The sequence below is a fragment of the Dipodomys ordii genome, unplaced genomic scaffold (assembly GCF_000151885.1).
Source record: "Dipodomys ordii isolate 6190 unplaced genomic scaffold, Dord_2.0 Scaffold67, whole genome shotgun sequence".
Lineage (NCBI taxonomy): Eukaryota > Metazoa > Chordata > Mammalia > Rodentia > Heteromyidae > Dipodomys > Dipodomys ordii.
Genome location: NW_012267283.1, coordinates 9,692,865 through 9,709,549, shown reverse-complemented (window position 1 = coordinate 9,709,549; position 16,685 = coordinate 9,692,865).

The window sequence follows — 16,685 nt, the reverse complement described above, 5'->3', positions numbered from 1 at the left end:
AAGAAAAAGCCAGAAGTGATGCTGTGGCTCAAGTGGTAGAGTACTAGCCTTGAGCAAAAAGAAGCTCAGGGACAGTGCCCAGGCTCTGATTTCAAGCCCCAGGACTGGCAAAAAAAAACAGCAACAGGAAAAAAAAAAAAGAGTTTGGCTCTCAGTAAATCTTGGAATGATCCAAGATTATTCTGTTCATCATGACTTGCAGACTCTCTCCTGCTCCTAGGGTAAGGGAGCTGCTGGTAGACACTTAGCTTTTTCCCTCTCCAGGAGAGACTCCCTCCCTAATTCCCTGAAACAGGTTGGATGTAAATATTTATGCATGTTTTCTGCATCCCACCTTGACAACCGACCTTCCCACAGAATTGGCACAATGGTAGAAACCATGACAACAGCAACAACAAACATGTGATATATATCTGCCTGCTCAAATCCTTTTCTCTCAGGAAAAAAAAAAAGGTGGTGGTGGGATCTAACAAAGCACATTGGGATAAGTAGAGACATTCAACTTAGCACTGTACCGGTCTTAGGTATACATGGATACTTTTCAACCGTTTTGGAAAGTGGGGATCTGTGATGGTTTGCATACAATGTTCAGATGGGTTTAAGTAACTTTCCCAGGGACACACAGATAGGGGGTGGTAGAGTTGGCTTTAACACCACCATACTCTGACCCCAATCCAACATTCGATTGTATAGATTTAATTGTACTGTGAATACTCATTTCTTGCTGGGGAAATGTGTATTAAAACCAAGTGAGAAAACATGTCATAGTCACCAAATTAGCAAACCTAGTGTCTCTGATCATTCTGCCAATGATGTGAGGCAGCCATCATCCTCACACATTGCTCCTGAAAGTGTAATTTGGTACAACCACTTTGGAAAACAATTTAGCATCACCCACCTTCCTGAAGAAATACATACTATAAGATCAGAGGATATATAGATATATGTCATGAAGAAACGCTTGAGTATTTGTAATTAAAAACTTGTGTGTTAGAATATTCTTTTAAAAAATAAACCCAATGTCATCTTAGACAATTATGATAGATTCATATAATGGAATACTTGACATCAGGAAAATGAATGCAACATACAATGATATGGAAAAACCATGTGCTTAATATTGGATGAGCAAAAAAGAAATAAAGAAAAATGTACCAAGTCTGAGTTTGCTTAATTTAGATAAAAATATTTACTAAGCAATGCTTGATAGGAAGTGTAATCATTACCTTACTCATGTAACTGTAACCCCTTTGTACAGTATCTTTACAATAAAAATATGAAAATATTTACTAAGCTGTAGGGATAAATCAAGTATGGTAAAATTATAAAGTGAAAGTTATAATAAATATAAGACTTGGGCTGGCAGCACAGCTTATATAGTATACAAATTTCTCTATATATTCAACATCTCAAAAACAGTTTTATTAAAAAAGAATATCTACTAACATGACAATGCATGATAAAATGTTCAAATGAGCATTGTGAATGTGAATAAAATGTGTTTTATTATGCTATTTAAAAACTAGAACAGACACTGACTGCTAAGCTCTCACTCCTGCAATCCTAGCTACTCAGAAGGCTGAGATCTGAGAACTGAGTTTCAAAGCCAGTGCCAGCAGACAAGTCTACTCTTATGTCCAATTAACCAGCAAAATACTGGAAGTGGTATGGCTTAAGTAGTAGAACACCAGCATTGAGGGGGAAAAAAGAAAAAACATATGGCTCTGAGTTCAAGCTCTAGTACTGACACAAAAATTAAAATAGGAAAAAAATATATATATAAAAGAATAACTACAATTACCCATAAATTACAGTTGTAAATGGACTTATAAGCAAAGGGAAATAAAAGATATTTGATTTTTTATCTAATTTTTCTCCTTTACTTTTATTTCCATTGTTTTGATCAGACATTTATGCCAAAAAAATGATATAATTGATCAGAAAATGATTTTCTAAACAGGCCTTTGGGTACAACTATTTGGACAGTGGGTCCAATAACCAAGGTACTCAGGTTGTAACTTCTCTACTATAAACAATGCATCCCAGAGAAAAAAAATCAGGCTCTCAAATTTGTGATCTATTTGGCAGGGAGAGGGAGAGTGAAAATACTAGGGACTGAACTCAGAACCTGAATGCTATCCCTTAGCTTTTGCACACAAGGCTGGCACTCTACCACTTTAGCCATAGATACATTTCTCTATTTTGTTGGTTAATTGAAGATAAGAGTCTCATGGACTTCCCTGCCTGGCTCCAAACTATGTGATCCTTACATCCCCGACTCCTGAGTATCTAGGATTACAGGCATGAGCCCCTAGAACTTCATTAAACCTTTTTTTTTTACATAGTAGTCAAAACTGACCTTAGGATCCTCCTTTAATCCTGACAGCACAGAAGCATGGTACCTAGACAGCCAAGAAAGAATCACTATCACAAAGTCTTTCCTAGGCCAATTCTGAGAGACACTGGCCTCATTTTATAGAATACTGATATAAATTCTGTAGATAAAAAGTCCATGGCCAATTTATTTCTTGTTATGGGAGGGGAGGCGGAAATTTAAAGAAAAATATCAAGTTCTATTTGATTTTCAACCAAAAGTGTTAGTATTCTGCACTGAAGTGTCATGGATAATTCAAAATCATCAGAGACACAAAAATCACAATTATTTAAAGACTACATGTTTCTCAAACAGATCTAAAAATGAAAAAAATCACATTAATACTTACCTGCCAAAATATCTAAATTTGCAAAAAGAACAGAAAAGGAAGGACAAATTATTGATCATGCTCACAGACTTTAAATCACAACTGAAGTGTCCATGCCATCAAACTTAGAAGAAAAAAAATCAATACTGCTGTGTTGAAGTTAAGAATAAATTAGAGGCATGTAAAAGTCTGGAATAACAATATGCTATAAAAATTACTGATATAAAAATATGCCATTTAACAAATTTGATACTACAGAGGCATAAAATTCGACATGGAGTCTGGAAGCAACCATGTGAACATAAGGTGGTAGCTGAGGTGGTGCCAGCATGGTTAATTCAGAAAGAAACCCAAATTTATAACTGGTTAGGTTTTATTTCTCTTTTGAAGACAAATTACATGCCAGAAACCGATATGCTTTAAATTTTTCTACTGATATTTAAAGGTTAAAAACTGGACAATATGAAAAATATATTTTCAGTAAAAATAGTTCTCCCTCAAACCTCAAGACACCTCAGTTCACACACATAGATGCATGTATACACACACACACACACACACACACACACACACACACACACAATCTTCATTTGTCCATCTCCCATGCTAGATCTTCTGTCATGAACAATTTTAGGTTACTAGTTGTAATATATAGGTTTAAAACGTGTGATCATTTAAAAATGACTTGTGTAATTTTGGTGTTTCAAAATTATTCGGAGATTTTTAAAGAAATATATTTATGAAAAGTTGGAAAAGAAGCCTAAGCTGATTGACAGTTTGGAGTTTGTGTTTCTACCATCTGATTGTCACCAAATGCAAATGTGATTAAGTTCTGAGAGACAGGAATCTGCAAAGTGTCTGTAGCTTATTAGAATCAACCAGCAGGGGCATCAAGGGTAACCTTTTGGTTTGCAACTTCAGGAGTCCCTCAGACTGGGGAAGGGAAAAATGCTCCTTACTCCATGCACCAAATGCAGTCCATTGGTAGAACTGTTGTTAGAAAGTAGGGTTCTGAATTCATGCCTGGGTCAATAAAAAAAAAGAACCAGTAGGGTTTGTTTGACCTAGAACACAATGATGATAAAGATGCTTTGTCTTTGCTCTAAGTAAATTCTGCAGTTACCTTCATTGTTAAGAGGTAAAACACACTCTTATATAGATACAAGGTATTACAAATACATTTCTTCATTCACATAAATGCTGCATAAATCCAAATTCACTAGCATGCACTTATTTATTCAATAATGATAGCCAGCAATTCACTTTTAAATCCACCTTTTGCATCCATTTAACAACTCAAGTTATAATTATATATGCCACACACTGTGCTAGGCACCTGTAGATACAGTATGAAGAACAGCTAGTTTATGCTCTCCAAAATTCACAATCTAACTAAAAGGTACAAAACTCATTAACATACTCAGCCTCATGTAGCAATGCAAGAAGTATTACAGAGAGAGAAAGAACACCTAATTCTTCTAGGGAAAATCATAAAGTTTTCTCACAGGACATAACATTGCTTTGGGTCTTGAAAAAGAGGAGGTATTTGTCAAGACAACAGTGCTCCATTCATCAACCAATAAACAATCATCTTTGTTTTGCCACAGTCGTTGAAAAGAGAAACGATGCCCAGTCATACCTTCCATGAAGCGTATGACAGAGATTCACAGGGCCACACAAGTAAGATCCAATAAAGGAACAGATTAGATAGAGTGGTAATGGGGGAGGGGGGTGATGAAAACTAGTGTTACAGGACATTGCTTCTTTATTTGTCAGTAGTTGAGCTTTAACTCAGAGCCTGGACACTGTCCTTCAGCTCTTTTTACTCAAGACTAGTGCTCTACCACTTCGAGCCACAGCATCACTTCTGGTAGATAATGGAGATAAGAACCTCACAGATTTTCTTGCCCTGGCTGTCTTCGAACCATTATTCTCAGAACTTAGCTGCCTGAGGAGCCTAGCATCAGATTCTATAAAGGTATTCTTTTTTTTTTCTTTTGGTCAGTCATGGGGCTTGAATTCTGGGCCTGGGCATTGTTCCTGAGCTCTTCAGCTCAAGGTTAGTGCTCTACCATTTTGAGCCACAGTGCCACTTCTAGTTTTCTCGTGGTTAATTGGAGATTAGAGTCTCATGGACTATCCTGCCTGGGCTAGTTTTGAACTGCGATCCTCAGATCTCAGCCTCCTAAGTAGCTAGGATTACAGGTGTGAGCCATCGGTGCCCAGCCAAGGTATTCTTTATTCTATGAAATAATGTCCTGTCAGGTGCTGGTGGCTCACACTTGTAATCCTAGCTACTCAGGAGGCTGAGATCTGAGACTCCTGGTTCAAAGATAGCTGAGGCAGGAAAGTCTGGGAGACTCTTATTTCCAAATAGGCACCAAAAAAGCTAGAAGTGGAACTGTGTCTCAAGTGGTAGAGAGCTAGCCTTGAGCAAAACACAATCAGGGATAGCACGTAAGTCATGACTTCAAATCTCAGGACTGGCACCAAAAAAACAAAAAGGAATACTTTTATAAATCATTACTTGAAAGTCCTGTGTCTACATGGGATATAAAAGGCTGGGGGGAAGGAGGTTAAACATTTAAAGATTAAACTGCCTTACAGTCCAATTATACCATCCTAGACATTATCTGAATGAGTGTAAGACAACACCCAGATAAGATACCTGCTCAGTTATTTTTATAGTATCAATATTCATAATAGCCAAAATTTGGAATCAGCCTAGGTGCCCATTGACAGATAAATGGATAAAGAAAAATGTAGTACATATATACACAATTCAGCTGTGAAGAAGAATGAGGAAAGTGGATGGAAGTAGAAGATCATCACATTAAATGAAATAAGCCTGGCTGAGAAAGTTAAATATTACCTTTCTCTAATAGACAGAATCTTGTCCTTAAAAATGAATGATAAGGGGCTGGGAAGGTGGCTCAGTGGTAGAGCACTTGCCTTGCATGCATGAGGCCCTGGGTTCGATTCTTCAACACCACATAAGCAAAAAAGAAAAAAGCCGGAAGTAGCACTGTGGCTCAAGTGGTAGAGCACTAGCCTTGAGCTGAAGAGCTGACGGACAGCGCCCAGGCCCAGAGTTCAGGCCCCACAACCAGACCCAAAAAAAAAAAATGAATGATAAGAATGGAAAACAGTTTCTGTTCGGGGATGAGTATCAAGTGGGAGGGAGGAAGGGTCAAGAAGAGGCTAAGAGAGGGGTAAATGTGGTCAAAGGGTCCTGTAGACATGTATAAAAGTAGAAGGAAGCCTGATGGATTTGGTTCAAGAACAGGGAGGTGGGAGGTTGAGGTATGATGGAAGGATTGTTTGATGGGGTGACATTTTGTGCATACATAGAAGCATCACATTAAAACCTGTTTATACAATTAATATATGCTAATAAAAGATGGAGGAAAGAAGAGCTTCTCCCCACTTTCCCAACAATAGAAAACCTACATACAAACAAGTAGACCACAAACCATAGCTTTTCCATAACCCTGGGGAAGCTACAGAGAAACCAAGTAGTCTGAATGCTCATAGAAAAAGTCTTCCATGAAATGGAAGAGTATGAGCTCTTGTTCTCCTGAGCCAGATGACCAAAGGAAGACACTGACTGGATGCCATGAGAAAAGATATGAATTCAGTTTAATTTTTAAAGCTAATTTCAAAGAGCCAACTGTGAGCTGGCTTTTATCTTTCTCATGACAGCTACACTGCCATAATTTTAGATAATAGACTTGGATAAGAAGGCAGCAGTTTATGAGGGATCAGGAATGGATAGTTTTTCCAACACTTCTAGTCTATGTTTATTTCTAGGCTATCTTCTCAAGTCTGTCTGTTTCCATTCTCAAACCAGCTAATTCTTGCCTGACTTCATCTCATTCTTGGAAGACTTTGCTGAAAGCAGCAAGTAAAAGTCAACATACACACAACCCCCAGCACGTGGTAATCACCTCTCCTCAAGTTCTCCCATGAGAGTTAAATAAAGGATTCTGGAATGGGAACTGTAAGATTACACTAATTCATAACCCTCTGTGTATCTGAAGATCTCTATCCATTCCTGTTTCAAAATCAGTACTAACACAAGAGAAAGTCAGACTAGAAATACGATAGAGTCCAGAAATTGACTCATGCACAGATAGTCACGTGACTTTTGACAAAGCCATCATAATGATTCAGTTGTTAAATTTTCTATAACAACTTGTTTGGAATATCTGGATATTCCTATTTTTTTTTAAAAAGGACAGAACTCTTGACCCCCTACCTCACACCATGCACACATTTATACACAGAAAAATTCAAAGTTGAGATAATAAAGTTGATATTAAAAAATATCACCATGTTCAACAATGGGCCAAAGCTTTTAAGAAGAATACAGAATGAACCATGCTAAAAAGAAATCACAGGGGCTGGGGGTTTAGCCCAGCGGAAGCGCGCCCGCCTGGTGTGCGCAAGGCCATGGATTCGGTTCTCAGCCCTAGTTTAAAATAAAATAAAAGAAATAAATAAAAAGAAATCACAATAAAGGGGGAAAAAGAAAACATTAACAAGCTATTCAAGCTGAAGTCACTAACATCAAGAAAATAAAAAACAAGCCACACAGTGGGGAAAAATTCAAAGTGTGTGTGTATGTGTGAACTAGGTTATTTACAACATAACAAGAGATAATGAAATCAATAATAAGAAGGTGACCAAATATTTGAAGTGGAAATAACATTGAACAGACCACTCACAGAGAGAGAGAGAGAAATTGCCAACAAGTGCATGTAAAGAGTTAGTCATAAGGTTAGTGCAAATTAGCACATATACTCAACCCATACACACAAAAAATAATTACATTTTTTAAAAAGATTGACACCCAAAAATATTGTAGATGACATAGAACAACCTAAATTTTCATTTGTTCCTAGTGGGAGTACAACTACTTTAGAAAACTATTTAGGTGTCATTTATATGTTAAACATATGTCACCCCATGACCCAGCAGCTCTACTCCCAGATACTTTATCATGAGAAATATGGGAGGAACCCTCTGAGCTACCAATATTTATCAACTCTTTTCTTAAGTTTTTCTTGTTGTCTTCAAATAATTGTACAATGAGGTTTAATTTAGCTCTCTATTCATTTGCACAGTGCATCTTTGTTAGTATCGATCTTTCCATCTTTCTCTTCCTCCCATCTACCATATCTTACCTGTCTCCTCAAGTGTCCTAGTTTCATTTTCAATATTATGACTGCGTTCACCCATAATTCCCATCTCTATCCATCTGCCTCCTTCCCCATCACCCCTACTCTGAAGCCAAGGCAGATTTCTGCTTCCTGGTATCAAAGCTTAAAATAGGAAAAAAAAAAAAAAAACCTCAGGTCAGATTTAAATGTAGTGAAATGAAAATAATAAAATGCAACCAATGATCTTTAAATTCAATCCATTTTTAATGTTTCCATTAAATCTTATATAAAAATTATTGATAACAGGTAAAAATTGGGGGGAAATCTAAATAAATATCAATAGAGGAAGTCAAAAACAGTGTTATATTTAAAGAATAAAATACTACTCAGTTGTTAAAATGAATGAACTACTGATACATATAGCAGATATAAGTCTCAAAATTATTCTCACTGAAAGAATCAAAATACAAAAGCATATATCATATGCTTCCATTGAGAAGAAACTTGAGACAAAAATGAAGCTCTGGTGATAGTCGGCAAATTAGTAATTGGGGATAAGCACCTGGATTGGTTAGGAAGTAACAGGAAGGAACATTCTAGGTTGATAATATTCTACATCTTTATATGCAGTCATCCAAACTGATTGAACTTAAAGGGTTAATCTGTATTATTTGTAAAGGCTTAGATTGAAAGTAGAATCACCCCAGACACTTAAAAATGTTATAAAAATAAAAAAACAACTTTCCTAAAACCTTGACTGTGCACTGATTTTTGACACACCTAGATCTTTACTTCAGTCTATACTTCAATGAATGTCTTTGCTTGTCCACTGTAGGTATGATCACTCTACCCATCTGACATTTTAATTCAGATTCTGAAGTGCAGTACATTTCAAAAGGAACCATGAAAACAGAGTGGGATAAACTAGAGCATACTACAAGAAGAAGAGGCAGGAGCTGGTGGCTCACACCTGTAATCCTAGCTACTCAGGAGGCTGATGAGATCTGAGGATCCTGGTTCAAAGCTAGCCCAGGCAGGAAAGTCTATGAGACTCTTATCTCCAATTAACCACCAGAAACCTGGAAGTGGAGCTGTGGCTCAAAGTAATAGAGCACTAGCCTTGAGCAAAGAGCTCAAGAATAGTGCCCAGGCCCTGAGTTCAAGTCCTATGACTGAAAAAAAAAAGGAAGAAGAGGAACTTTACTATCATTCTGTGGAACAGTGTCCAGAGCTCCTTTGTCAACTGCACAACCACATGAAGCTGGTAATTCGAGGGAGGTATGGATCTACCCACCTTCTAGGTGGCAAGAGATCTTGCCTTCTGTTTCCAATAAGCTGTAACCTGACTGCACCACCTAATTCATTGACTTGAACTTTCCCGTTTTTGTCTTCAAAGCAGTCAACTTTAGTTTTTTTGTTTTGGGTTTTTTTTGTCTTTTCTTTTTTGGTAGTGGGGATCGAACCTAGGACGTTGCACTTGCTAGGCAAGCACTTTGCCATTGAGCTACATCCCAGCCCCAACTTTAGTTTTAATCTAGATGAAGTCACCTAGGCATGACTTTTATTAAAGACTTTCCAAAGGTACACACACAATTGACTTCTGCTGAAGTGCTTGCCTTTCAAGTACATTAAATCATTGGTGCCAGTTGATTTTACATCCAAAAATAAATAATTTGACCCATAATTCCTGAGAGCAGCAGCTGACACAAACCAAGCCAGCTATCATCTTCCATAGCTGACATCTTTGAACATACTTGTAAATGAATGAGAAAACTCTCAATTGAAGACATCAGTAGCTTCTTTTTCTAATGTGCTTTTCCAATGCCAAGACAAGTGTTACTGGATTTTAGAGACATTTGGAATGAGAGTGGCAGTTTAGTGTACCCTGGTCACAGGAACTTGCTGTGATTTTTTTATGTAAATACAGGAGCAAATTACTAACTGTTTGGAAAAAGAGAATGAAGCATCTTGAAGATTTTAGGAGGTTGGCCTATTTAGTTATAAATGAATGGGTCTTGCAGAATCTAAACTGCAGTGTTGACCAGCAAATGCTACAGCTTAGCTGTCTCTTCTCTGCAGTTCATGTGGCAGTACATGATGGAGGGGAAGAACTTCTAGCCTTTGGGCCAGAGCTAGTTTTTCATTTTATTTGTGTCCTTGCCTTTGACAAGTATCATGCTTTTAAGTGAGCAACCACATTATTTAAAAAAGCACATGCCAAGTGATTTCCTTCCTGGTAGGTGTATTGTATACTATGATTGAATTCAGCAAAGTATGTGTAAGACTATAATTTTAAAAAGATAAGGTGGTAGGTGGTTAGATTTCTCACTTTCCTGCTGTGACATTACCTTCTACTTGTGTGGCTCAGTTACCCAAAGCTGTTCTTTCACATACTTCAACTCCTGGCCCTCGATTATTCTCCCTCCCCTCCACCACACACACTATTTCCTTCACTCAGACATCCCTCTGTCTCCCATGATTTTAAACACAACTCTGTTGACACAACTTAATTGATACAACTTCATATGACCATCACTTCTATGGATTATTAAACACATTTTCAGTTGGAACATCTTCCCTGCTTCCTAACTCTGCCAATCAAACCAGCACCACCTCATGGTTTCCACTATCACTTAATAGTACCATCAGCAGCAAGGTGCATAGTCTTGCTTTATTCATCTGCTGATTTACTTTTCTCCTTTTGTTGTCCTCATTCTTCCTGAACTAAGTCCTGGTAATCACTCAGAATATTCTCTTTCCACGCCATCTCAATTGTCAATACAGCAAGCTCTCCTCCTTAGACCACTTCAACAAGCTTTTACCTGTTTTCTTGAGTGTTTTCCTCTATGTAGTCCCACCAGACACAGATATGTCTGAAATCAGGGACAATCAGAACTGAACACAAAACCTCCAAAGATTATAGCAAGGCCCAGGGCTGTGCTTGATCTTGAGTCCTCACTTCTACCATTATCTTATCTTTCTTTAGCAGCCAGATAACAGAAAGAAACTGTTCTGATCTTGACCTATTGAGTACTTGTTATATATCAGCTCTCATTTTACATGCATTTTACATGTTTGAACTCATCTTAATCCTTATAATTCCAAGAATATTAATCTATTCTCATAGATAAGGAAAATGAAATCGTTTTTAAGGAACATAGTCAAGATCATGTAGCTAATATGTAAAAAAGCCAGGAATCTGACCCAGGCTGATTACACAATGCTACAGCTTACCGAATTATTTTTTTTTAATTCTGTTGGTACTATTTATTGCTGCAGAGAAATTTCCCACAACCTATGAAATGATTTCCTCTACTTTATTTTCCATCTGTCCCTATTAAGTTTCAGATACTGAATTTGAGTATGTTTTCCTTCTCAAAGTTCTATGATTATGATTAAATACATTAGCTACTTTTACCTAGACTGTATCTTCTTCAGATCTGATAGTATGTTTTCTAACTGTTCATTTAAGTTTCTGATTGAAAAATATTACTAACAGAAGGCCTCTACTGTCCTACCAGCTAAGTTGGCACCTAAAAACAATCAGGAATTGACCTATTTTTGCTCTTATGCTTATCCACATAGAAATCTACATAACTTTTCTGACCCATATTCTCTTCATTTCATAAGTATATACTAAGTAGTTTTAATGAATACTATATAAAAACAGGACATAGTAAGAGGACAGAATTTATTAAACCTATGTGTCTGGAATATCATTCAACAACAAAATTTAAGGTCTGATCTGTCCTTTGTGAAACCATATTACCTCCACGTTATTATAACTGGTTAACTACTTGAAAATGATGCATTTAATGATCTATTTAGAAATGGTGCCTTAAGTTACCATCAAAATTACTGACCTACAGTGTCCAATTGTCATCTTTTATTCCTCTTGAGATTTATAGCTTACTTTGTCTTCCTTACTCTGCATCCTTTCTCAGACCCCCAAAAGTGTTCACAGCAGTGCTACTTTAAGCACATAGGCACTTTCTCTGAGTATCATAAGCCTCAGGACAAGAATTACATTTTTACAACACAAGAGTCTTACATCCAGTTGCCTACTTCACATCTGCATATTTAGATATCTACAAGGGAGTCCAATTTATACTTCCAACAGTGCTTCTGTCACCCCATTCTAAAACCTCCTCCTCCCACAGTCTTCCCAATCTCAGTGAATGGCTAAACTAATTGGGATCATCTAAAATCTTCTCTCACATTCTGTGGGCAATCCTTTTAGCTAGTCCCCTGGGCTCTGTATTCAAAATATAGCCAAAATGCAACCACTTCTTATTCTCTCCTCTGCTACAGTCTTATTCCAAGCCAACTCATCCCTCTACAGGACTATCCAAGTAACTTCTTAACTGGATCTCTCCTTCCATACTTAGGTCATGTAGAGATGCTATTGGCACTCTAGTTAGATGAATTCGTCTTACCAGTTTGGTGAGTGAGCTCTTCCTCCACCCCAACTAGTCTGAATGTATTGTAAACCTTTCCTTCCAGCCATGAAAGCCACTGCCCCTGAGGTGCTTGGGATTCATACTGCCCAACCCTTTTCCTGAAGTCTTCAGCCAGTATCTACGCTGATGGTAAAGCCCCTCTCCCTTGATTTAATGAGAGATGGTGTATGCTCCTGACCTCCCCATGCAGTCAGGCCGAAGCCACTCATTCTCACCATTCCCCCTTCACTTGCCACCTTCACGCCCCCTCCATTACCAATACTCCCTCTCCAAATCACACACACCACAGGCTCTGTCCCTAGAACTCAACAGAACACGTCCCTTTCAGCATCCACAGTGATTCTGTCACTTAGAGCTCATTCCTTTACTTGAAGTCCTCCATGGGTTTTCCATGTCATCAAACAAGCAAGCATCCATGGCCTCAAAGGATTACATGATCTTCCTCAGCTAACTTTCTTAACTTCACCCCCTTTCACTTTCCAGCACAGCTTCCATTCCATTGGTTACCCTGACTTTCCTCAAAATGCAATGCTATCTCTGTCTCAAAGTGCTTGCCTCCAAATTTCCTCCACCAAGAAAGCTCTTCCTCCAGATAGCCATTCCAGTTGCTGTGTCTTTCAAGCCTGTGTTCAAATATACTTATTATAAGGCCTTCTATAACTCACAGAAAGCAGCACGTGAATTCTGACTAACTGTTGCCACCTCTTCATTATCTATTTCCTTCTACCCAAGAGCATGTAAGTTCCCCAAGACTGAGAACACTGCATTCTACCCTCTTGCATACCCGGCACCTGAAACAGGACCCGACATATGTTTGCATATATTTGCTCAATTGTTTAAGCAGACTCTCTTTTAACTCTCTCTACACAAACCCCAAATACATACACATATACATACATACAAATTATCTTTCATTTCAAATTCTATTAACAGTATTTACTTGTATATATAATATATATTTGTATATATGCATATATGGCAGATATATTTTATATATGTATATATACTTGCATATATATTTTTATCTATACATATATACTTGGGAACAAATACCTGGGACAGAAACATCAGAAACAAAACAAAAAAAAGACTTTTTTTTTCCTATAATCTTTTATTGTTGCTCTCTTAGAACAACAGAAAAAAACCATGGATAATCTGTGGAAGTCAAGAAACAATAGAGCTTTGCAATCCAGAAAGTTTGAGAATTGTACTGTTAGCTTGCATGGCTTCCAGTCAAGTTGCTAGGCAGATAACTCCAAAATATGGAGCACAGTTGCTATCATTAGTGAAAACTCAAGACGTGAAATTTAGTTAAGAAAAAATTTTGTAACAGAGATCATTGAGATTTAGAACCAAAGAAAGTCCAACATTTATTTAAGTCATATGAAAAGCAGATACATATTTTTATTGTCCATAGAAAGGGCTTTGTGGTAAGATCTTTAGAATGGACGAGAATTGACAGCAGGGAAGATTTTTTTTATTTGCAGCACCATGAGTTATTAGTGAGCCACGGAAATTAAACAAATGTATAGAGCTTATCATCTTTAAATACATATAGCTGTTCTTCTGGCATCAGGGCTGATCTTTAAAGAAACATCACACTTCACTTAGCTCAAAAATCTAGTTAAAAAAAAAACACCTTACCTCAAACCTTAGAACATCTCTCTCTCTTTTCACCTAAGAATTTTTGATATCCCTTTTTTTCTTAAAAAAACTGTAATCCAAGACATCATCACAAGTCCATCTGCACTGTCTGTGCTCATTAGCTGAGCAGTGTGCAGGCAGCATTGTCATGTTCGTGGTTATTGGAGGGAATGGTGAGTATGAGGTTCCTCTGACACCAGGCCTACAGAGCTGCAATTCTTCGGCTCATGCCCGCTCTACTGTGACATTTGATGACTCCCTATGGTGAGGTCCTCCAGAGGCTGCCTCTCTCCTATGTGCCCCTGCATAGCTTCCCAATCCCAGGGTCTACCTATCCAAATTCTTCCCTGATACACTCTGTGCCCTTCATCTGTGTTTGATGTGTGTCCCAGCCCGGCCTCTGCTCTCTTGGGTACCAGGTCCCTTACTCTGTTTCTGTATTTGCCCTTGCGGTAGAAACATCTCTCCATGACAGACTCCTCATTGCTCCCAGAGAGAATTAGTATTTGTTTCACAAAAGGGATTTATTTTCTTCTTCCACTTCCCCCAACAGTTCCTTCCACAATCTGTTGCAATGTTTATCAAAGAGGAGTCCCAGACCTCTAAGCCAAGATCTTGGGTCTGGGCCAAAATGTTTCAATGCATCCTGTGCCACTTCTAACAAGCTGCCTAGGAGACTTCATGTGAGAGAGTTTAAGAACCACTGCACTCGTTCACCATCAGGAATCGCGTCTATAAATCCCTCCGGAGCAATCTTTCTTCCTTCTCTCTACAGCACTTTCCACCACTCCTCACGAGCAGTGGCAGTGGCAGAGAAGGCTGAGGGCTGGAGCACCAAAAAAGCCAGATCTTGCCAAATTTCTGAGAATGAGAGCAATATAAAATGAACAAACGCCAAAGCAGCATTACAAAACTCTGATGGATCCTAAATGTTTACATTGTGTGTGGAGAGAGTGTAATGTAAGCGTGCACAGGTTTACCAGTTCTAAAATATATAGTACCCAAGAGTTAATGGCATCTTGTCATAGAACGTAAGTTTCAAGTCATGTGTAATTCGTTGTAAATAAATCGACATATATCTATGCCAGATAGTTAACCCCATTCAGGGAAAACAAAAACATCAGAAGTCTGAATCTGAGGCTGTCCTTGAAGGTGAGACCTTGACAGTGTAATTGTCTTGTCACTACGTCAGATTCCATCTGCCTGTAGTTCACAAGTGACAAGAACCCTTTGGAACTTATATAGCAAAAGGAAGGAAGATCACACTCCTGAGAGGGGTCTGTACTCCTCATGCAAGTTGAACAGCTGGAGGGTTTGAGGACATGCTAAAGGCACGCACTCACTTCTGCCCCTCTGCTCAAAGCCAACCTTGCCAATGCAACTCATCCCTCTATAGAGAGAGAAATTGTCTACAGAGTCAGATCAGTTTGTACTTACCACTCTCTGTTTCCCCCCTTCTCTACCCCACCCTTATCCTGTAGACAAGCCTCCCTGAACCTCCTCATTTGCTCCCCACCATGTCACAGGAAATTAAGGGGAAGTGTGACACCTGGTTGATCCAAGGTGGCCCTGCTGATGACCATGGTAATGACAAGTGAGAGATTCCTACCGAGGACATGGTGGACAGGCTCACCAGCCCCCCCTTAGGGGGCCCCTGACACCTCAGAGTCAGCTGGCATTTGATTCTAGGAAGGGATCTGTGGGTGCTTTCTGACAACTTAGGGTAAAATGATCCTCCCCCACTCATCTCTTTTAATCAACAAAAATCTAAATCTTTCCAATGAATGGTGTTCAGTCAAGACAGAAGTTCCCTAAGGAAAGAGGCCTTGTAGAATTTGGAACCTCATTCCCATGACCCTGAAAAGCCAGGATTGAAATTTACATATTTGATAGACAAGTAAAGTTACGTACTGTTCTCTCTGGAAATAAAAATCCTCTCCATACCTGAAAGCTCTCTGCATTCCTGCCACAGTCTCCTAGTAAAGCACTATCTCCTTGGTAACTTGTGCTTGGGGTAAAAAAAAAAAAGAAAGAAAGAAGAAAAGGAGGAAACACTGGGGCAGATGCCTTCTGTGCCCAGATGAGGAGAAGGGTCTCTAGACTAACTCCTTCCTCCTCCAAAACGAATGTTCTAGCATTGTATGCCATCCATAACTGTGGATTTATTTAGCTACAATGTTATCATTTCCATTAAGGCACAAGGAAGAGATGATTCTCTGCTTTTATTTATAACCTGAAGGGATTATTTTTGAGTTAAGGCTTTAAGAATTCGGATCTATCAGGAAAGAACAGCTTGTGTAATGAACTTCCTGTTTTCATCATATCTGGACACCAAGCCTCCTTGTTGCCTGTTATTATTACCCAGTTAATATGAACTGCCTGCCGTTTATTTTTAGCTGTGCTGCCTCTATTGTAAGGACTGCATAACTGCTTTCAAAATGGGAAAATGTAATTACGGGATCTAACACTAAGTTGGGGATATTCTTAGGTCCTTTCACCAGGCACTGGCATGAAAAATGAAAATAGACCATTTAAATGGCTAAAGAAAACATAGTTATTTGATCCAAAATAGCCCATTGAGCTATACAAACTATACACTCACCTCACAGAATAAGATCTCATTTTTGTTTAAGTGACCTAAACATCTGAGTTTTCCTCCCAGCTCAAGGTAGGGGGAAGAATAGAGCCAGGAAGAGTAGAAGCAGCATTTATTGAAA